This window comes from Homarus americanus, unplaced genomic scaffold (assembly GCF_018991925.1).
Source record: "Homarus americanus isolate GMGI-L3 unplaced genomic scaffold, GMGI_Hamer_2.0 scaffold24638, whole genome shotgun sequence".
In the NCBI taxonomy this organism is placed as follows: domain Eukaryota; kingdom Metazoa; phylum Arthropoda; class Malacostraca; order Decapoda; family Nephropidae; genus Homarus; species Homarus americanus.
Genome location: NW_024750281.1, coordinates 25,900 through 48,570, shown reverse-complemented (window position 1 = coordinate 48,570; position 22,671 = coordinate 25,900). Strand labels below are relative to the sequence as shown.

The 22,671-nt window shown below is 36.8% G+C and overlaps 2 long non-coding RNA genes across 2 annotated transcripts; one reads left to right on the top strand and one right to left on the bottom strand.

Moving 5' to 3' along the window:
- Nucleotides 1-413: 413 nt before the first annotated feature.
- LOC121854025 lies at nt 414-10,551 on the top strand. Its single transcript, XR_006086454.1, has 4 exons — nt 414-544; nt 866-955; nt 3,857-3,956; nt 9,985-10,551. It is a non-coding gene; the product is annotated as an uncharacterized LOC121854025 (long non-coding RNA).
- LOC121854026 lies at nt 10,370-22,633 on the bottom strand. The gene is made up of 3 exons (XR_006086455.1): nt 22,608-22,633; nt 18,651-18,712; nt 10,370-10,492 (listed from the first exon to the last, which is right to left on the bottom strand). It is a non-coding gene; the product is annotated as an uncharacterized LOC121854026 (long non-coding RNA).
- Between the last annotated feature and the right edge of the window lie 38 nt (nt 22,634-22,671).

Genomic DNA, 22,671 nt, shown 5'->3' with positions numbered 1-22,671 from the left:
TTTAATAGGCTATCTCTCAAAGTCATTTAATTAGTCTTGTATTTAATCTCATTCTAATAACTGTTTATTTAGGGCCGTGGTTTGATGAGGTAATAAGAGAAAAGGTATTTAATACTTTTTTTATTGTATAATATTGAAATTACTTTTGTTTATCTTCTTCGCCACTGACCGGCCTGTCTAACTCGGTAATGTTGGCAGCCCTGAATGGTCAACACATGACTGTCTCCGAAACTTAAGAATTTGGATTATATTATTGGATTTATCTTTGTATTTATTTTTCCGTAAGGTCTTCCTGATTGTTATTTTTTCTATATTACGATATAAATTAATTTACACCAAAATTTACCTTAAAACTTGTATTAAAATTTGTATATACGATTGAGGTTGTAAATATTTTGTTAGGATTCCTCATTCGGACAAGGCTTAGGCGGGAAGAGGTTACACAGAGCAGTGATTGGCCGGTGGGGAGCAGTGCTCATGGAGACACAGAGGGGGGAAGTGCTGCCGGTCGTCTCTCTCACTTGACAGACGCTGTTCTTTAAAGGTATGGTATGTTTTATTTTAAATTTATTTCAGTGGTTAAATTTATTATTCGATTTTGTACCAAGTGATTTATTTTAAAAGGAAATAATTTAAACAGACTTAAATAATATTGTAGATACACAATGACGAGTTAATGAACATTGAACAAGCATTGGTTAATGGTCGTTAACTATCACATTGACTAGTTACTCTAGAGAATACTTTACTATTTTTGGCTTGTGCTTTTATTTAAATTAACAAAATATGGTTTAATTTTAGTTTTGGTCACCGTAAAGATTTTAATATTTATTTGTTACTCCTAAGCTTCTTTATTTCTTTACAGATGATGGATCCAATTGGTTGTGTAGCTGCCCTGCTGAAGACCAGTTCGCTGCCTCAGTGGTCGTCAGCGTGGGTCACCTTATTGGCTGAGGTTAGAAAGTTTGTTCTCACGTGTTATGTTAAGTCTACTTCACTTTAAACTTTGCCACTGGGGTCTAGAGGCGGTCGAACGCATCTAGACGTTGGCAAGTGTAATGGGCAAGTACTGACTCTGTTACACTTTTGGCAAGTACTGGGCATGTACTGGCTGTTGCACTTTTGGCAAGTACTGGGCATGAACCGGCTGTTACAGTTGGCAAGTACTGGGCATGTACTGGCTCTCCAGTTACTGTGGCAAGTACTGGGCATGTACTGGCTCTCCTGTTACTGTGGCAAGTACTGGCTCTCCTGCTACTGTGGCAAGTACTGGGCATGTACTGGCTCTCCTGTTACTGTGGCAAGTACTGGCTACTGTACTGCTCTCCTGCATGTACTGGTGGCAAGTACTGGGCATGTATGTACTGGCTACTCACTGTACTGTGGCAAGTACTGGGCAAGTACTGGCTCTCCTGCTACTGTGGCAAGTACTGGGCAAGTACTGGCTCTCCTGCTACTGTGGCAAGTACTGGGCATGTACTGGCTCTCCTGTTACTGTGGCAAGTACTGGGCATGTACTAGCTATATTACACTGTTGGCAAGTACAGTACTGTAGTCACAAAACAGCTCACACTCAGGGCCGTCACAACAGATTGTTCCAACAGTTCACAACTCGGACTTAAGCTGTAGCCTCGTAGTGGGGTGGGCGTCTGCTAGTTGTGAACACCAGGCTAAGTAATGAGCTATTACATGTTTATAATCCTGTATTAAGTCACACCTCGCTTGTCTATAAGCTGGACAATGGCATGAACTAATTGGCTTTAATTTACACAATATGCCAATCACTCGCAATACTGTTATTATTCATAAGTCATCTGTTTCAATATAGGACTTGGGTATGTCATTTTCCAGTCATTGGGGAACGTTTTGCTTGTTTATGCTTCTGTACTACAAGATTTAACGAGGTCAGGAAGGTCATTATACAACTCGTGAAGCTCCCCATCAGGGCTCTATGTACCTTTATGGTATAAATGCAGTTTGGACCAATACACGGCGGGCTGTTTTAACCATCCCAACCGTTACATCTCCTTATTGGGAGTATTTTTAACACCATCTCAACCAAGAATAATGGCAGAAATGAATTTGAAGTTTTTCCATACTTTTGGGGGATAAGACGGTTACTTTTCCCTGGAATTAAAGGTGAAATTAGATTGTCACACTAAAATACACAGGATCAACTACCGGGGCATATTGGCCGAAACTGCCATTTTACCAACTTTAGTTTTGATAATGTTTTAATACTTGACTGAGAGCATGTCAGTGTTGTCACTCACACATGGGAGGTTTACATCCTCTTGTGAACACTATTTAACTCCTCTCGTCTTGCCCTGATCCGAGTGTGTAACATTATCTTAGTCTGGGGTCTGATGTGCCCACACGTTGAAAGCTTTTGGGGCTTTGACTTGACTTCATTTGGAATCGGATTGGCTGTCTTGCTCAGTGTTTCTACAGTCTGAATGGACTTGTATTCCTTGAGACAGTGTGTTTGGTCTGGAGTATACAGTACAGTATATTTTATCAAACGGTTTACTGGCTGTGATATTCAGCAGTGTCTGCATTCCTGTTTCTCAAGTGTAATTTCATTCCTCCAGTCAGTCACCAGTAGCCCATAATGCTGTGTACAGTATTAATGCTTTTAAACTGGCTTGGCTTAATAAACTTCAGTTCTGTGATCTATAAATGCATCCAACAAGGAGTAAGTCTCTTGCCTTTAGTTTAATTTTCCACCATTTATATTCAAAGTCCTTATTCCCCCAACAAGTACCTTCACCTGGCTGGCTCTAAGGTCCTGTACAGTAACAGGATCCTTCTTAAGTTAGCCAAATAACTGGCATTATTAACTTGCCTGCATCTACAGTTCTCAATTTGTCTAATACGTTGTTCCCAGTACAGGTAACTACACTTGTATTCTATATAAACCTTGTACTTGGTGAAGATTGTGGTTTACTTCTGTTATAAATGGTGGATTTTTTTTTAATATTTATTAAACTTTACAAGGACCCTTCATTTAGTTGTAAAGAATTGTAAATTAATGTTCTGGGTTGACGGCCTGTTGATGTTTGTAGAGTCATTGGGTGAGTAACTCATAATTGTAAATGTTAGTTCCTTTCAATTTTAACTTAAATTTGATTAATTTGATGCCATTTTGTTTATTAATGTTGCCGCATTCTTACAAGAAATTGAGGAGAAAATGTTTACGTACTTGCCTTCCTCTTACCAACAGCTCTTGAATGTAATAAACATTTTCTTTATCTAACAGATACCTTGTACAATGTTCATCAATAATCAAGTACAGTACTATAAAACATTGTGGGGGCAGTTAACCAGTATAATCAGGGGATAACTAGAGAATACTTGTAATACTGTATCCAAGCTTACATAATAATTGTAATACTTACATAATACTTGTAATACTGTACACTGTATCCAAGCTTACATAATACTTGTAATACTGTATTCAAGTTTATCAGTGATATCGCCAATAGTTGAAGAGCTGTGGTAAAAATAAGGTTGTGTAACTGTGCATTGTTCTCCACTTAAGTTGTGCTGTAATGCTTCATTTATTCAGTAAACTAGTTGACAGGTGTCCCTTAATATACAGCAGTTTTATTCCTGGTAATGTGTTCATTAGGTGGAAGTAATTTATATATTGGGGGTTATGTTCCTGTGAGGGAGAATCATTACTTTCATATACAGATAAGTGGCATCAAAGTGGGATTTATTCATTGTTTGCTTCTGTGTAGTGTAGACATATTGTTGAAACTATCAGACACATGTGCTCTGTATTGGGGGATGCCTGTAATGTACTGTAGGTAAACTATTTAATTTGTGCAGAGTTGTTAGTTATTCATTCCAGGATGATGACTTAAAGATGGAGGATCCAACAAATGACCCGAGAGATTTCTGGTGAACCGCCTTTTGCTGCACGGCCCTGCACCACACTGCACCAGTCCAGGGTAACTCATTGTGGTTTCTTCACTAAACTAAAAGTACAGTACAGTACAGTGAGTTCTGCTATAACGCGTGTTTTGATAACGCGAATTTGCTATAACGCGTGCTTTGATAACGCGAATTTGCTCTAACGCGATTTATGAATTAGGAACGATATTTGTATAACGCGAACGCTTGTTTGCTATAACGCGATTTTTGCTTACTCTTTCTCCAATATTGTGGTACAGTATTAACTGTGAATATAGTAAAGAAGAATATCAACAAGAAGCGTTCTGGTGATAGAATTCCCAGTGATGATCGTAAAAGAAAGGATATAACACTTGAAGAGAAGCTCGATTTTATCAACCTCAAAATCACCCTTCTCCCCCATCAAGTAAAGTGTTACATTTACTGTATGATTTCATTATTAGATATGAATGTAACATCTATTTAGACTGTGCTATCCTTTGTGTTAGGCTAACTACTAAATTTTTTCGACTTCGAGTAATCTGCACCTTACCCTATTTTCTCCATAAGCTCTGTTATTTCTATTACGCGATTTTCTATAACAGGATATTTTACAAGAACACAATTATCGCGTTATAGCAGAACTACCTGTACAGTAATAGTAACTCGTGAACTGCCGTGTCTAGTCAACTCTTCAGTATATATATCAATAAAGTATTAGTACAGTACAATATTAGGGATGCACCAATTAATATAAGTTAAAGATAATATCAATATTTTGTGGAATAATCAGTATCAATAAACAAAGTATTAGCTGATGTCATTTTGCCGTCTGGTTTGGGTGAAGAAATTACAATACTCGGTAAAATTTGTATTACCGGCAAAATACAGTAATTACGGAAACGAGTTATAGTCTGTTCACTTATTATGGTCGTCACTCGGCTGCCGATCATTGCCTTGTAGTTGTGATGGCAGTGTCCTCTGTGCAGGTCTACAGCAGTTCATTATATGGTAATGAATATATTATCAGGCCAGACTAAGTAGCTTTTATTTATTGAGAAAAAAATAATCTGGTAAAGACTGTCACTGACGAGAAAGATTATTTTATATATTGTAGCACTGTTAAAGTACATTAGATATTTTATTTACCAATATTATTCAAATTAGAATGAAGAACGACTTGGTACAGTATTAACCTATAATGAACGACTTTCAGTAGGTCGTTGAGGCTGGAGAGGAGTTCTTGATAACAAAATTAGTCATGATAAACAACTCCCTTTAAAGATTATATTTTATTAGAGAATGAGTAAATAAAGTTTAAATGTTCCCAAAATAAGTCTTAAACATTATCAAGTCTCTATTTGAGTCATAACATTAGTCCTTACTTTTTATTATACCGTACAGTTAATAATTAATGTGGACGGTATTCCTCCTGGATGGTTGCAGCTTCCAACAGCCTTTAAACTATTTGTCTATAAATAGTTGACCACTTGATTAGTGAGTTATGTTAATAATTACTGCGTGTTGTGCCGGGTAGACTTAAACGCCGCAATGATAAAATTTAAAACCCAGCTGCTCTTAACATTGCAGCTTCAAGAATTCCGTCAGACTATTTCTAAAGTTGATGCATTTGTGGACTGGTTCTCTACCACCAGAGTAAATTGTTTTATTTGAATCCTGTTATTTGGCTGATATTTTGCTTTGTTCATAGTCTGGCTTTGGTGGTAAGACTATATAGTGACTAATTGTTATACCTGCATGATAAAATTGACCTAAATTATAGCATTAACTCTAAATGGGTTTTGAATCTGGCGGCAGATTATTGAGAAAATTTTGACTAGGTATGTTATTAATGGTGCATCACTAATGTTCTTCAATTACTGTACTAGATTAAGTGGATTAATGTGGTACTTCTATATAGGATAAAACCTTCAGTTTAGGGTCATGTTATAATACTGTATTAGGATAAATAAGTTTCAAAATATCTTGCTTTAAACCTTTTATAGGTAATAACTTGACTTTACTCTTAACTTCTTACAAATTTAAAAAACAATTTAATACATAAAATGTAAACTAAGTAAATTAACTTTTGCTCAATGCTGAACTTGGTGAAATAATTCATAAATGTAGATGTAAAGTTACCTACATTTTGTATACTTTAGAAATAATAAATTACTCTCGGCAGCTTTCACCTTTAATAAACAATACTGTTCTGTACTGGGCCCAAGATATTCATTGATGTAAATTTAGTTAAAATTAATTGTTCACAAATCAATAATTCCTAAAGCAAAGTCATTGAAAGACAACATTATATATATATATATATATATATATATATATATATATATATATATATATATATATATATATATATATATATATATATATATATATATATATATATATATATATATATATATATATATATATATATATATATATATATATATATATATATATATATATATATATATATATATATATATATATATATATATATATATATATATATATATATATATATATATATATATATATATATATGCTGATAACCACAAGGAAAGAAGAAAACACGAAGTTCCCAAGCGCTTTCGTGTAATTCACATCTTCAGGGGTGAGTACAGACTAGAGAGAGTAATACAAATCAAGGTGTATATATACAGAGGAGGGTGAGACCAGGTCCACAATGGTCAGGTATTAGGTAATGACCCTACTAATCTTTAAATAGCACACAACGGTTGGTGGTCAGGTCAGATGGTCAAGTGACCCGACCTTTTCACCTGATCACAAATCTTCTTAATTACAAAATTGTCCAGCTTGTACATGCCGTTACTCAAATTCATGTTGGATGCTTCGGTATGTTTAATAAGACTAGATTCTATGATGTTCCTACTATCAATTGAATTACATGGTAATATTGAGGAGGCATCATCCCAGTCAATGCAATGCTTGTTATCCCTCAAATGAACAAACAGAGCATTGGATTCCTGGCCTGTCCTAACACTGTATTTGTGTTGTTTAATTCTAGTTGCAAGATCTTTACCTGTCTGGCCTAAGTAAAACATATTACATTCCTTGCAAGGAACTTTATAAATGCAACCAATTGTGTTGTTGGGGGAGTTCTTGATTAACATTTGTTTAACAGTGCATGAGTTTTTAAATGCCACATTGACGTTCCAGGTTTTTAGCTGTGCAGGAATGTGTGAGAAATTTTTGTGAAATGGTAATATTAAGATATTCTTATGGTCATGGGTGGGCTTGGGGTCAGTTCTATAAAAAGTTTTCTTAGTAATGTTTAAGCATTTGTCTATGAAAGATCTAGGGTATTTAAGGTTTGAGCCAATATTATATATATATTTGTATTCCTCATTGATGAATTCCGGACTGCAAATTCTCAAGGCACGTAAAAACATTGTTGGAAATACTGACTGTTTGACTTTATTATGGTGGGCAGAATAATAATGAATGTATGAACACACATTAGTTGGTTTTCTATAAATACTGAACTTAAAAGTGTTACCTATTCTGTGGATCAGACAGTCTAGGAATGGCAATTTACAGTCTTGCTCTAATTCCAGTGAATTTGATCGAGGGGGCTAAGTTGTTAAGTTGTGGCAGGAAAGCTTTTAGGTCCTCATTACATGGCCAGAGACATAATACATCATCAACATATCTAAACCAGACTGCTGAGGGTGGTAAAATATTACTTAATAGTTTCTTTTCAAAGAATTCCATATATAGGTTGCTTAATACAGGTGAGAGTGGGTTACCCATTGCCATACCAAATTTTTGAGCATAATATTCCCCATTGAATTCGAATTTGCAATCCTTAATACATAGTTTGATGAGTTCGATGAAGTCGTCTTTCGAGACGGGCAGTGAAATGTTATCCAGGGAATCTATGAGGAACTCTAGTAAATCATCAACTGGGACCTTTGTAAAGAGTGACGTTACATCAAAGCTGACCAGTTTAAAATCATGATTAATGTGTAAGATGACTATATCTCTAAAATGAATGACCTCTTATGTGATACTACAACATATTCTAAACTCATAAATAATCATCTCAACACTGTCAACACCCAGTTCAACAAAAAACTGAAGTCCCTATTGAGAGGCAAAGCTACGCTCATTAAACATCTTACTTCAACGTCCCCTCCACTGCCATACATGTACGGTGTAATCAAGACCCACAAGCCCAATAACCCAGCAAGACCCATCATTAGCTCAGTTGGGTCAATCTCTTATAAACTATCTAAATAGTTAGTTTCTTTACTAAATCCCCTAGTTGGCAACATTTCTAACTCCATAACTTACACATTAATCATGATTTTAAACTGGTCAGCTTTGATGTAACGTCACTCTTTACAAAGGTCCCAGTTGATGATTTACTAGAGTTCCTCATAGATTCCCTGGATAACATTTCACTGCCCGTCTCGAAAGACGACTTCATCGAACTCATCAAACTATGTATTAAGGATTGCAAATTCGAATTCAATGGGGAATATTATGCTCAAAAATTTGGTATGGCAATGGGTAACCCACTCTCACCTGTATTAAGCAACCTATATATGGAATTCTTTGAAAAGAAACTATTAAGTAATATTTTACCACCCTCAGCAGTCTGGTTTAGATATGTTGATGATGTATTATGTCTCTGGCCATGTAATGAGGACCTAAAAGCTTTCCTGCCACAACTTAACAACTTAGCCCCCTCGATCAAATTCACTGGAATTAGAGCAAGACTGTAAATTGCCATTCCTAGACTGTCTGATCCACAGAATAGGTAACACTTTTAAGTTCAGTATTTATAGAAAACCAACTGATGTGTGTTCATACATTCATTATTATTCTGCCCACCATAATAAAGTCAAACAGTCAGTATTTTCAACAATGTTTTTACGTGCCTTGAGAATTTGCAGTCCGGAATTCATCGATGAGGAATACAAATATATATATAATATTGGCTCAAACCTTAAATACCCTAGATCTTTCATAGACAAATGCTTAAACATTACTAAGAAAACTTTTTATAGAACTGACCCCAAGCCCACCCATGACCATAAGAATATCTTAATATTACCATTTCACAAAAATTTCTCACATTCCTGCACAGCTAAAAACCTGGAACGTCAATGTGGCATTTAAAAACTCATGCACTGTTAAACAAATGTTAATCAAGAACTCCCCCAACAACACAATTGGTTGCATTTATAAAGTTCCTTGCAAGGAATGTAATATGTTTTACTTAGGCCAGACAGGTAAAGATCTTGCAACTAGAATTAAACAACACAAATACAGTGTTAGGACAGGCCAGGAATCCAATGCTCTGTTTGTTCATTTGAGGGATAACAAGCATTGCATTGACTGGGATAATGCCTCCTCAATATTACCATGTAATTCAATTGATAGTAGGAACATCATAGAATCTAGTCTTATTAAACATACCGAAGCATCCAACATGAATTTGAGTAACGGCATGTACAAGCTGGACAATTTTGTAATTAAGAAGATTTGTGATCAGGTGAAAAGGCCGGGTCACTTGACCATCTGACCTGACCACCAACCGTTGTGTGCTATTTAAAGATTAGTAGGGTCATTACCTAATACCTGACCATTGTGGACCTGGTCTCACCCTCCTCTGTATATATACACCTTGATTTGTATTACTCTCTAGTCTGTACTCACCCCTGAAGATGTGAATTACACGAAAGCGCTTGGGAACTTCGTGTTTTCTTCTTTCCTTGTGGTTATCAGCATATACCTAGATCCCGCGCACCTACAGTGATTTACTTGCATATATATATATATATGACTCAATAACTCTTATGGTTAAACTATGCAGGTACAATATACATGGTTAGGTTAAGTTGCTGTACAGTTATTGATAATATTCCCTGAACACTTGGCAGTATGTTATCAAGTATCATTAGGTGAAAGATTTCAATTACCAACTTTAATATTAAGTAATTTGTACATTTGGTCCTTGTTAAATTGTCTAGAACACTACAGCACATTTAGTCATTATTATATTTAAAATAATAATCTGGTTAAATAAATATTAATTTTACTTTTTATTTTGTACAGAAATATTATTCTGGACTTTGTGGTGGGTGGTTACCACTAAGCTGGACTGGCTGCTGCAGCCACCGCCGCCCTGGTCACTGTCCTATCTTGGGCTGGCCACTGCTGCCCTGGACTGCCTGCTGCTGCCACCACTGCCCTGGACTGCCTGCTGCTGCCACCACCCTGGACAATGTCCTGTCCCTAAGCTGGCTGCTGCTGTCCTGGACTGCCTGCTGCTGCCACCCTGGACACTGTCCTGTCCTAGGCTGGCCACTGCTGCTGTGGCCGTCCTGGACTGCCTGCTGCTGCCACCCTGGACACTGTCCTGTCCACTGCTGCTGCTGCCACCACCCTGGACACTGTCCTGTCCCTAAGCTGGCTGCTGCTGTCCTGTCCTGGACTGCCTGCTGCTGCCACCCTGGACACTGTCCTGTCCTAGGCCGGCCACTGCTGCCACCCTGGACACTGTCCTGTCCACTGTTGTTGCCACCCTGGACTGCCATGTGCTGGCCACTGCTGCCCTTTACTGCTGTCAAAGAAAAATTTATAATGCCATTAAGTTTCCATTAATAAATGTCTAAATGTCAATACCAGTATTCATTAACCTTTTCTTTACAACTTTTACAGAAAAGTTCAGCTTCACATTTTGGAGCAAAGTACTTTTGTAAAGCATCTGAAAAATTATATATACAAATGAAATATGAATATAATATACAAATACAATATACAAATGTAAAAAAAATATATATATATATATATAAATATAAAAAAATACGGTATATATAATAAAAAACTATAAATATAAAAAAATGGCTATAAATATTAAAACAAATAGCTGAAATTATAAAAAAAAATAGCAAAAAATGGTTAAAAATATGAAAAAATAGCTAAAAATATGAAAAAATAGCTAAAAATATGAAAAAATAGCTAAAAATATGAAAAAATAGCTAAAAATATGAAAAAAATAGCTAAAAATATGGAAAAAATACCAATTTTTATGAAAAAATGGCCAATTTTGAGCGAAAAATAGCCCAAAAAATGCCCTTTTTTTACCCTTAAGTGTTTTTTGAGTTTGCCATTGCCAGGACTAACGTTGAAAAAATTTGGTAAAGGATAATCGGAAGAGTCTCCGGAGGAAAGCCTCTTCAAATCATCGCTCACCAATAATATAAAAAAATACAAGCATAACGGACTACCTGGACGTGGGGAGAATACTCAGTAGGCGCCCACTGAGTTACTCTCCCCACGTCCAGGTAGTCCGTTATGCCTCATAATAAATATAAACACGGAGATACCAAGCTGGAGCTCTTAAGAATGGCACAAATTTTTTTATCCCTAAAACCAGACAATTTCTTATTACTCAAATTTTGCCCAGGTAAAATTTTGGTCATTTTTGGACTTAGAATAATTCTAACGATGAAATTTTGGACAAAGAATATTTTTAATGATGAATTTGGACTTATAATATTTCTAACGATGAATTTTTGGACTTAGAATATTTCTAACGATTAATTTTTGGACTTAGAATATTTTTAACGATGAATTTGGACTTAGAATATTTTTAACGATGAATTTGGACTTAGAATATTTTTAACGATGAATTTGGACTTAGAATATTTTTAACAATGAATTTTTGGACTTAGAATATTTTCAACGATGAATTTTTGGATTTACAACATTTTTAACAATGAATTTTTGGACTTGGAATATTTCTAACGATGAATTTTTGGATTTACAATATTTTTAACGATGAATTTGGACTTACAATATTTTTAACAGTGAATTTTTGGACTTAGAAATATTACTGTTAAGCACATCTAGATAAATACAAAAATATTTGGCATAATCAGATTTAATACATCAAAATAATTCTGAGATTTCGGTGCTACCATAATATGCAGTCTACTGGGGTATTTACACTATACCCTCGTTAAATCAGATACCTGTAGTTGTAATTCGGACTTTAGCTTAATTCGTATGTTTTCAAAAAATTAATTAAACGATTTGAATTTGGAAAGAATCCAATCTGAAATAACCGAGTGGTTCGAAAGTTGCCTTGGCTGCCACATACAATATTCTATTTATAATTATTGTACAAATATAAATATTTATAAAATACTTACAATAATTAATAAACAATACCGTAATAAATAAATAATGTCTTACAATAATAAAGTAAATAATACCGTAATAAATAAATAATGTGAGATCGTAAAATGTAGATGATACTCCGAAGGTGTCATGGCCACACTGGTAAATGAAATAAAAACCCTCATTGGAGAAATAAAAGACCAAACTTTAGAGCTGGTGTACTAAGACCCTCTTCAGCCAACTAAAACAACAAAACAAGGGAGAAAAACAAAGAACAAAGGAACCAGTCTCCTGAGTTAGGTAGGTTGGGGATTAATCTTCTTGATGACAGCAGTGGACCCCAGAACTGATCCTCAATACTATTACACTTTCTGAATATCATCTATATATTATTAGTTCACCTCACAATGTACAGTAAGTCTTACATTTATTTATTATTGTATTATTTACTTTATTATTACTGTTTGTACACTTAAAAAATATTTGCTTCCACAGTAATTATAAAGAGTTCTTTATGTGGCAGTCAAGGCTTGGTAACTGAGTATGTTTGTTGGTTGGAATAATGAGGAACAATGTGAACAAATTGAACCGAAAATGAATGAATAATTGAACAAAAAAAAATGAGAAATTGTCGATTAATATTAAAATAATCGGAACTCCGTTAATTTGTATTTTCAGTAATTCTGTGGACCACAAACTGCACTATACCTTCAGTGACTCGACAAAAAGAGACTCTGGGTCACTCGAATTACTGAAAATACGAATTAACTGAGTTCCGAATATTTTGATATTATTCGACAATTCTTAATTTTTTTGTGTTCAATTATTCATTTATTTCTGTTCAGTTTGTTCCTCATCATTCCAACCAATGAACATTCTCAGTTACTAAAGTAGCACCGACATTTCTTAACAACCTCTCCTCATGTCATTCTTTGCCTACTTCTAACTCCCCTCCCCTCCACTTTCATTCATGTATCTCTTAACACAGTTAGTTTCCTCCTTTCTCTCCTGAACCATCTCAGTTTAGCCTCCAGGTACTGTACTTCTCTCTGTTGCCAACCATCTTCCACGTCTCACACAATCTCCTTTCCTCTTTTTATCTCTCTCTCTCTCTCCAATTCATCATTCCTGCCACAAATCTTATCAACCACACTCAAAACAACATCTTTTATTATGGCCCAGCATCGTGGTACACTGCCCTTCAATCTGTCACTGGCTGTTTCCCAGCTTCTCAACTCAGAAAAAAAAGCTTCCTTTCCACTCAGTTCCTTCACAATTCCTACACTCTCCTTCTTGGAAAATCCACCCTCTTCCTCTTCCTCCATCTTTAAGTAACATGTCACACACACACACACACTCACAAGCAACCTGTTCTAATTTCCTGACAAAAATGAAGCCAATCTGGGTTTCTGTGCCACCTGACTTAGGCCTACATGGTCAGCCTACTTGCACTCTTCTTAAACACCTGTTTCATGCCATCCCCAAACTCAAGTATTCTTCACCTTCAATATTCCTTATTCCAAAGCCTTTCCCACCATGCACACCTTCATAACCCAGCGCGACAAATTTGGAAAATAAAAATGGTTTGTTTTAACGGAGATCACTACATTATAAACTGTATCTCCTAAAACAACATTAACTGGCATGACTATAACAGAATAATTGCTGCATGTCAGTCAACAGATTTTAGAGCAACATTAAATGACACGAACTATTGAGATTGAATTCATAACGAACAATAAAATATATTTTCGGTTTAGTAAAGTGCGGAACAGTTCAACAGCCTCACTAAATCATATTAATTCTAAAGTCCTGAAAACACAAAAGAATATATTTTTTTCTTAATTTCAAACCACAGTGTGATCGCATTCTAAGTCCAAGTAAATATGAAAGCTAAATTTAGCCAAATTATGCATGGATAAAAGTGAGAAATAAAAGTGTTCTGGTTTATAATTAAAATAAGACAAATTGTCAATCTTCCAGAGCCACAGCTAAACACCTCAGTTTAATATTGACCTCCACCTCACACTGGCTCACACTACAACAGAGTAACACCTGTGATGAAACAACATTATCAGGAAAAGATCAAAATATTTCCATACACTAGACCACTTTAGATAGATAGATATATATATTTATTCCGTAAACTTATCATATAAGTTTACAATTGGTTCAATCTGCATTATAGTCAATGCAGGTACTGTATACAGTTCACCATAGACAATGCAGGTACAGTATACAGTTAAGCATATAGACAATGCAGGTATACAGTTCAGCATGTACTGTATATAGACAATGCAGGTACAGGTATAAATAAATAATGGAAGCCCCTAGAAATCGAGGATGGCGGCCCAAGGGGCCTCCTAGGCGTGAATTTGTTAAGGTGTGAAGCTGTTGCTAACACAACAACCACCCCAAGTTAATGAGCTGCATGACCCAGTGTCAAGGAATACAGTAGTCGAAGACTGGACAACTCTCCAACTGCACTGGCTAACCATTACTAAATACGATCCACAAATCGATTAACATCCAGGTTCCCAATTACTGCTGGGTAGACAGAGGCAAATGGCATAAAGAAACTTACCCATAGTTTCACCCTGCCCGAGATCGAACTGGGTCCGCTCGCTAGTGAGGCGAGGATAAACATTACACCACAGGTCATAGGTATGCACTATACAGTTCAGCATGTATATACAGTAGACAATGCAAGTATACAGTTCAGCATGTATATAGACATGTAGGTATACAGTTCAGTATATACAGTATTCTGTAAAATGTATAATTCCATGTAATAACTGTGAATTGTAAATTAAATCTGGTAACAACTTGCCCGTGGAGCCTTGAAGCACCTATGGATATTTGGGTAGTGGTTTTGTGTGAATTTTATGTGAAATGGTCTTGTTGTCAGGGGCAAATCTTGGGTTTCTTACAGTAATTTGTATAATCCACGACTCACATGTATAAAAATATAAATAGTGGCGATGGTTTATTACTATTATAAATAATTAGTCTGATGAGCGTAGAGGTCACTAGATGGTTCATCAGGTTGAGACCAGTAGGCTATTCTTGGCATTTACTTTAAATCTGGTAAATTGGTTTATATGAATAAACTAGTTATTGATTACCATTGTATTTTAAAAGTAACACTGAGTTATAAAGAGTACAGTACAGTATATAGTATAACTTAAACTAATAAGTTAGTCATGTCAGGCATGATTGGTTCCTGGTGTTGAGAGGTAGACCTGTGGCGTGGAACACAGCCAGAGCTGTTAACACACCCAGAGGAAGAACACTTCTGACAAGGTTCAAGATATTGTGTTTTACTTATATGTTTCAGTACAGTACAGTACATTACATTAAGTACAGGACAGGATAGCACGGGACAGGACAGGACAGGACAGTGTACAGTACAGTACAGTACTCATGGAACAGCTGGTTGAAGTCTTCATAAACCTTCATTAAAAACTCAAATCCTTCCTACAATAAGCTGAGTACAGTATCTGAGTACATGTACTGCTAGGATTAATTGATTGATTGATTTATGGAATTTATGCTCAAAGCCAAGCACTGGAACCAATAGGCCAAGTACTGATAGGAGCAAAGTGATGTGGGACAGGGTGGAGGTGGTCAGCCTCCATTTTACTTTAACAAATTAATTAATAATTATGTGTGTGTAAACAATACTTACCCATACATAGACAATGAAGTACAGTATACAGTCAGTCAGCATGTATATAGACAATGAGGTACAGTATACAGTCAGCATGTACATAGACAATGCAGGTACAGGTATATGGACAATACTGTACAGGTATACAAAAAGTGATGTACAGTACAACAATAGTGGCACAGTAAGTGACGTTGTATTATATAAGACATAAATCTTTACAAACAGAACAGAACAATTTGTGTCAGACCTCAGGTTAACTTCTATATATAACCTTGGATTTAAGACAAACAGTAGAGCACGTGTGAGGCCACAGTCTGGGTACAGTTGGGTCATGTGATGCCAGGACAAATAAGGAACCTACAGGTACCTTCTTTATCATAGTCACTGGTTAAGGATCATCCCTTTCCCGTATGTAAAAATGGAACATGAAACTTCTACTGATGATGGCTACCATCCCTACAGTTAACTTCTGCAGGTGACGGCTGCCATTTGAGATTAAGAATGTAATCCATCCTCATGTACTCAGTGATGATTACAGAGGGACAGTCATGTTCTTGACCTGCATCTGATAATGGGTGAACCACATCAAGGACAAGTAAGTAATAAATAAAAAATGGTCTATAGACCATCATGCCATTGAGGACGTCTGTGTTGACAGCTGATACAGAGCTGTGACCTTCTGCTTACTGCCAAGTTAAAACCTTTAAGGAAGGTCCTCCCTCGCAGTAGTTTGTAACAGGTGGGTCAGACCTGCACGTACCACCACCGACTTAACACCAAAATATTTATCACTGGTCATGACTGTCACCTCAGAGATCCAGTTAAAGGCCAGAGGGATGATGGAGTGGCAAGAGAAGGCCGCCTTATAGTTGTGTGTGATCAAGACTCATTCATCAGTACATTACTGTACTGGCATGAATAAGCTTGATCACGCCGAGTAAACATAAATTATGATTCACCTTTGTATAAGTTAACATAGCGACATCGTAACTACCAGTAATGAGCCGTTTGGGCAGTTGGTCTGTTCTTTGTTATGTCCTTCATTGTCCAGTGTTAATACTGCACAGTATGGGAGAAAACTGCAGTATTGTACCTGGAGAAAACCTGTCATGTTTGGTAGTGAGGGTAACATCCTTCTCACATCTGTCCAAGACTGGGTATGAACCCTGACAGTGATGCACCACTGAAGATATAGTGGTGCATCACTGTCCTGATATCTGAGAGACAATCACCAGTGTTTTGGGTATAAAACAAAACAATAAACAATATTTTCTTGGTTCTTCTATATCACTAAAGTGGTCTAGTTCCTGAATATATTGGAATATCTCTGGAAATATTTGTATTCCAGGTATTAATCACACGCATTGTCAACTGTCTATCATGGTTAGTACAGTAGTTCTGTCTACAGTACATATAAGACAGATATACTGTAGACAGATGGAGAGAAAGATGTAGAGAGAAAGAGAGAGAGAGACTGAGAGATATACCATTTTTCCACCATATAAGACATATTTTTAACTAAACAAATGTCTCCAAGCTGTGTTTTTCTATTTTACAACGTGTATTTTAAGGTGATACTATATGTAATTTTATTCATTCTTTACTGTTATATGCCGGTTTGTGAAATGGTTGGCAGAGTAAAACCGTGAATATCCAGAACCCGGTGGATGGGAAATCCTCATTTGGCGAGGGTCAACTATACTGTACAGGTTATGAAACACACTGCAATTCTTCTCATTTAAATCTTTGTTCCTTTTATGCAAGTTTAGTTTAGGTGAACATTCTGGACTATAAACCTTTCATGCTATATCAGTGGTTGCCTTTATTATGGTGAGAAATACAGTATAGTAGTATAGATAGACTGAAAGATAGATCAAAATCATCATCATCCACAACAAAATCAAACAGCCATTTTCCACGCCTCTGCAGGTTAGCTGCAGTAACTCTCCATGCACACCATCTCTTGCAGTCTGTCTTGTCAGGTTCTAAGATCATTTCTTACAATCTCTCCCCATGTCATTCTTGGCCACCTACCACTGGCTCTCCTCCTCACCACATTTAGACTCATGCACCACTTAACCCAGCTGGTCTCATCCATTCTCCCCACACTCCCGATCTCGGTCTACTTATACATAAATCTTGGCCGATACTCTCAATACCCAGCCGCCCTCTTAGCTCTGAACGGTGATTCTCATCTTTCAACGTCACAGTACACATCCACCTCACCATTCTCATTTCAGCTCACTCAAGACTGCATATGTCATCCTCTTTAACTGCCCATGTTTCACGGATATATAACACCACACTTCTCACACCAGTTGTATACTGTACATTCTTCCTTTCATGTGATGGGAAAGTCCCCGTGCTGACAATAAAGACAAGAATTCCCTAAACTTCCTCCAGCCATGTATGACTCTTGAAAATGAACAGCACCCCATCCAGCACTGATCATGTAATCCAGGCAGCAGAAATCATCCATGACTCACAACACCGCAGCCTTCAGCACCCCCTCCAGCACTCATCATGTCACCCAGGCAGCAGAACTCATCCACAAAGTCCACGGATAATCTTCAGTGTTGAGTTTCTTCAGTCTTGTCGTGGACACATATTTACCTGCACATACACAACACTTACAGTCAGCAACATCTTGCAGTCTGCCATCCACTCCACTGTACCTCTTGTGTACCCACCTTCCTCACTCACTGTACCTCTTGTGTATCCACCTTCCTCACTCACTGTCAATATCTTTATTACTGATAACATAGATATAGATAAGACAGATACTTGTATGTATAAAGACAGTCTGACAGACGATATAGATACCAAACAGACAGACTGACTGACATACAGGTATTGAAAGACTGATAGAAAGATATAGAAACACAGATAGATGAAGATAGACAGTTAGACAGACATACAGACATACCTGTAACAGCAGTGTCTCCATGATCCAGTTGTTAATTTCTCAAGGGTTTAGTCGTTACTCATCTGTAACAAACAAACAAAAACATTTAATATACACAGTACAGCAGTACATTAATAGTCCTTCAGTACAGAAGTTGTTTGTTTTATGAAAGTTTGGTTTATGTGAACTTTCTTGGGACTGTAAATCTATTCTGGACAAACTTTGTCATTTGTGCCTTAACATTCCCAGCTAAATTAGTGGTACATTAATACAATAGTTTAGACAGGTAGACAGGTAGATATACAGTAGATAGATTGGGTGATAGACAGACATAGAAACAGATGAAAATATAAAAATAGATACTGACAGATATGTATAGAAGTTAGATAGATAGAGATAGACAGATATACTGTACTGTATATAGACTGACAGAGACAAATATAGGTAAATTTACATTTTCAACCAACACGGCTCAGGTTGAACAATGTGTTTTTCCGATGGTTTGGATCATCGGTTCCCAAATATGGGGTGTAAGATGCATCATAAGGGATCACATAGAGGTCATGGGGTCAATGTCAGGGTCTTGCAGGGTCACATGTGATTTTTTTTCTTTTTAATCAAGGTGTCAAGGACAAGGCTGACAGGTGCTGCGTCGCTAAGTGGTCCCCCACTTGTGCTGTGACACAACACAAGTTCCACACTCCTATATACTGTATTGTACTGTACACCTTTTTAATTCTCAGCTCAGTTCACTCTACTTCCATGGATGAGCACAGAAATGGCAGTAAATTTCAATGAGTTGCTTACTGAGTCTTGCACTCTAAATGTCAGAATTACAGGCTGCCAATGAGGCAAGGGTGAATTTTGACATCTCGATGTGGAAAGCAAAGTTTGGGATTATTTTATCAGACATTCAGCTATAAATCTAACTATCAACGTTCTGGTATAAACAATGATTTACCTTAACCGTATATCATCAAACTTGTACAGTACATAGAAAACTGCATGTTATATTGGTAACCACGTCATTATCGCCTGCAGGTAGAGACCACTAAATGGTTATATAATCATGACAGAGTTGCAACCTGTTTCTGCCAGTGTTTACTTTTACCGTCCCAATTATGTAATATATTTTACCGATTTGTTTTTCGGTTAAAAACGTGTAAAAAATATATGTCCGTGTTATTCTACTAATCTTTATATTTACTGTGTGATGTGTGTGTGTGTGTGTGTCGCTGAGAATTTCTTATGAAGAGTAATGCAAATAAATAAAGTCTAAATGAAATATTATAAAGTATTTGATCAGTAAATAAAATGCATGCCTATAAGCCAACAAAGGCAAGCAGGAATATGACCTCTAAGTGCGTGGTGGCGGCGCTTCATGTAAAAAACTTTCCCTTATTTGTCTCGTCACTGAGGCGCCACGGAAGAATATAGAGGACAATGTATACTTTTCTTACGCACCGTAGCCTGGGCGTTAGGGTTAAGTGAAGTGTTCTTATGCCCTTAGCGGCTTTTGAAACATTGACATTCACGTCGACAAACTGGTCTAGCATCCGGCCCTCCACCCACAGAGTCCCGGAGGTCAAGAGTGGTCGTTATGTTGGGACGACATCAACCTAGGTGGAGATGGATGAGACAGAGTAGCGTCTCATGCGGCCCAGCCCAGCCAACCTGTGTTAACCGTCCATCCAGACTATCTCACGCACCATAGTTAAGAGCGGCCAGCTCTCAGTGTGTTGTGCTTTGAGTCCAGCTGTGGCTGTGTTATTCATCTGAGATTCCTATATGTATCTCTTCAGGGTGTGGAAACAGCAAGAGTATGGGGTCGCCATTTATTTCTTGGCACCTGTATAAAAATATCATAAAGCTACACCCCTGATAATGTTAAGTAGATTTGTTGGTATGTTCCTAGAGTGCTGTGACTGACTAAGAGTTGAGGTACTGTGTGCTGGTACTCCAGTGTGCCATGTGTAAAGCGTCTCGTGGTGTGTTGTACAACCAGTAGTGATTAAGAAGCTAGTAAATGTTGAGTACAGAGGAGTAAAGCCAAGGAAGTTGATCCTTGTAGTTGTATGTTAATGACATCTTTAACCATATTTAATTTCATATTAATAAACCATTGTTAGAGTATGTTAGGGTGTCATTTTACCTCAGTATTTACCTTTATTCTTGTCCAATAGTTAGAATTACAGAACCCGTGTGCCCAACCCTGTACGTGCTGCCAGGAGTTATGAAGTAATATGAAATGAAATAACTAGACAGAACTAATGGAGAAAATGGGTAGGAAATTAAGATAAAAACAGGTTAAAGAGTTTAAAGTTAACAGCGGGGATAAATTAATACGAAAAGACTTATAAAATCCGCCCTCTTTATAAATGGTGACAGGCCTTTATATCTCTGGTCAGGATCGTTGGAACTGACAATGGCAGGTAATTTGACATTCAACGGTAGCTGGTAGGATGAGCACGCAGACAAAGGAAAGTAGTCTCGCACAAAACTATTATTTCAGGTAACTATTAAATAATTCTTTAATTAAATATAACCTAAATTAAATGTAACATATATATATATAACTCCCTAAGTAAACCTCTTACATTATTTTCTACCGCTCCACTATTAGATTAACAGCTACGATAACATTGCTCAACTCAGGAGCCATATTGGTTTAAAATGTAAATTTACCAATATTTGTATTGATAAATAAATTGGTAGATATACAGCAGATAAAACAAGACTAAGATAGGTATTGATATATAGTATACTGAAAGGCACATAAAGACACACACACACAAACATACATAAACAGTTAAACACAGTTAGATCTCATATTTCGTGAGCACTACCTAATGTAACCATGTCTTATATTTGGCGTAAAATATCGTGAATTTCGTGAGATCCAGCAAGCTGAATGGTGGCCACCGTCTTGAATGACGTCATGGCCTCATACAGTGCAGTCTTTCTGCTACAACGAGTGTTTTGTTATCGCCAATTGGTTGTAACGATTGATGAATAGGGGAGCGCTGCTTGTAAAACACGAACTTTTGCATGACTGTTGGCTTTATAACACGCTTCCACCCTCAATATTTTAAGTGTGGCGGGGTTATGCAATTTTACATTCACGTTGACATCACATGTTCAATTGATTCGTGTCTTTTGTTTGTTAAGTGTTTTTAGTACTCTGTGAATTTTGTTGTACTTTTGTTTTGAAAATTGCTGTACCCATAAATACTGTATGAAAGAATAAGTAAAAGAATGTTTCGCAGTGAGGACTAATAACGGTTTACCAGCTCTGTTTACACCGTCATCAGTTGAATTGTGCGGTTTTTGTCGATTGCTCCGTGATTTTGCTGTTTTTCTCAAGTTTGTTTTTAGTGATGAATATGGAAGAGAAGGTAAGAAGAATGTTTCAAGAAGAGTTTTGGTGATCAAATTGCCGTTGTGAGCGTAAAGAGGTTTACAAGAATGCAACTATCGAGTTGTAGCGGCGCCATCCTAGCGACCGCCTGGGCTGCTATTGTGCTTTTGGGTGGTGTTTCCACTGTCAAGTCAAGATAATGGCCTCTACCTCTACTGGGGTCCTACTGGTGCTGGTGGGGGTGGGACAGACCCACCTAAGCAGCCAAATAAGGAAAAGGAGAGCGGGACTATCATAAGGGAGTTAAGTTTGGCAAGTACTCGATGCAGGATAAGCAGCGTGTGATTAAGTTACTTGAGGAAGGCCAAAAACTAGTTTCCGAGCTCAGGTCAATAAAGGCAGAATTTGTATCATTTGGAGGTTATAAATAAAATCAGAGGTTGATGTAGAGTGGCCAGTCAATATTGTTATTTTACCATTAGTTTATGTATTGCATTTGGTGAATTTGAATTTGGCGCAATTTTCCAGTCTATATTATCCTTGAAATACAAGATCTTACTGTAGATAAAGTATAAATGGAAGACAAACAGACAGACAGACAAATGATTCCTTTAGTTTACCTTGCCATATGTGGTTGGTAGTAGTGGTGGGTGTGTTTTCATTGGAATTAAGTTCTACAATGGC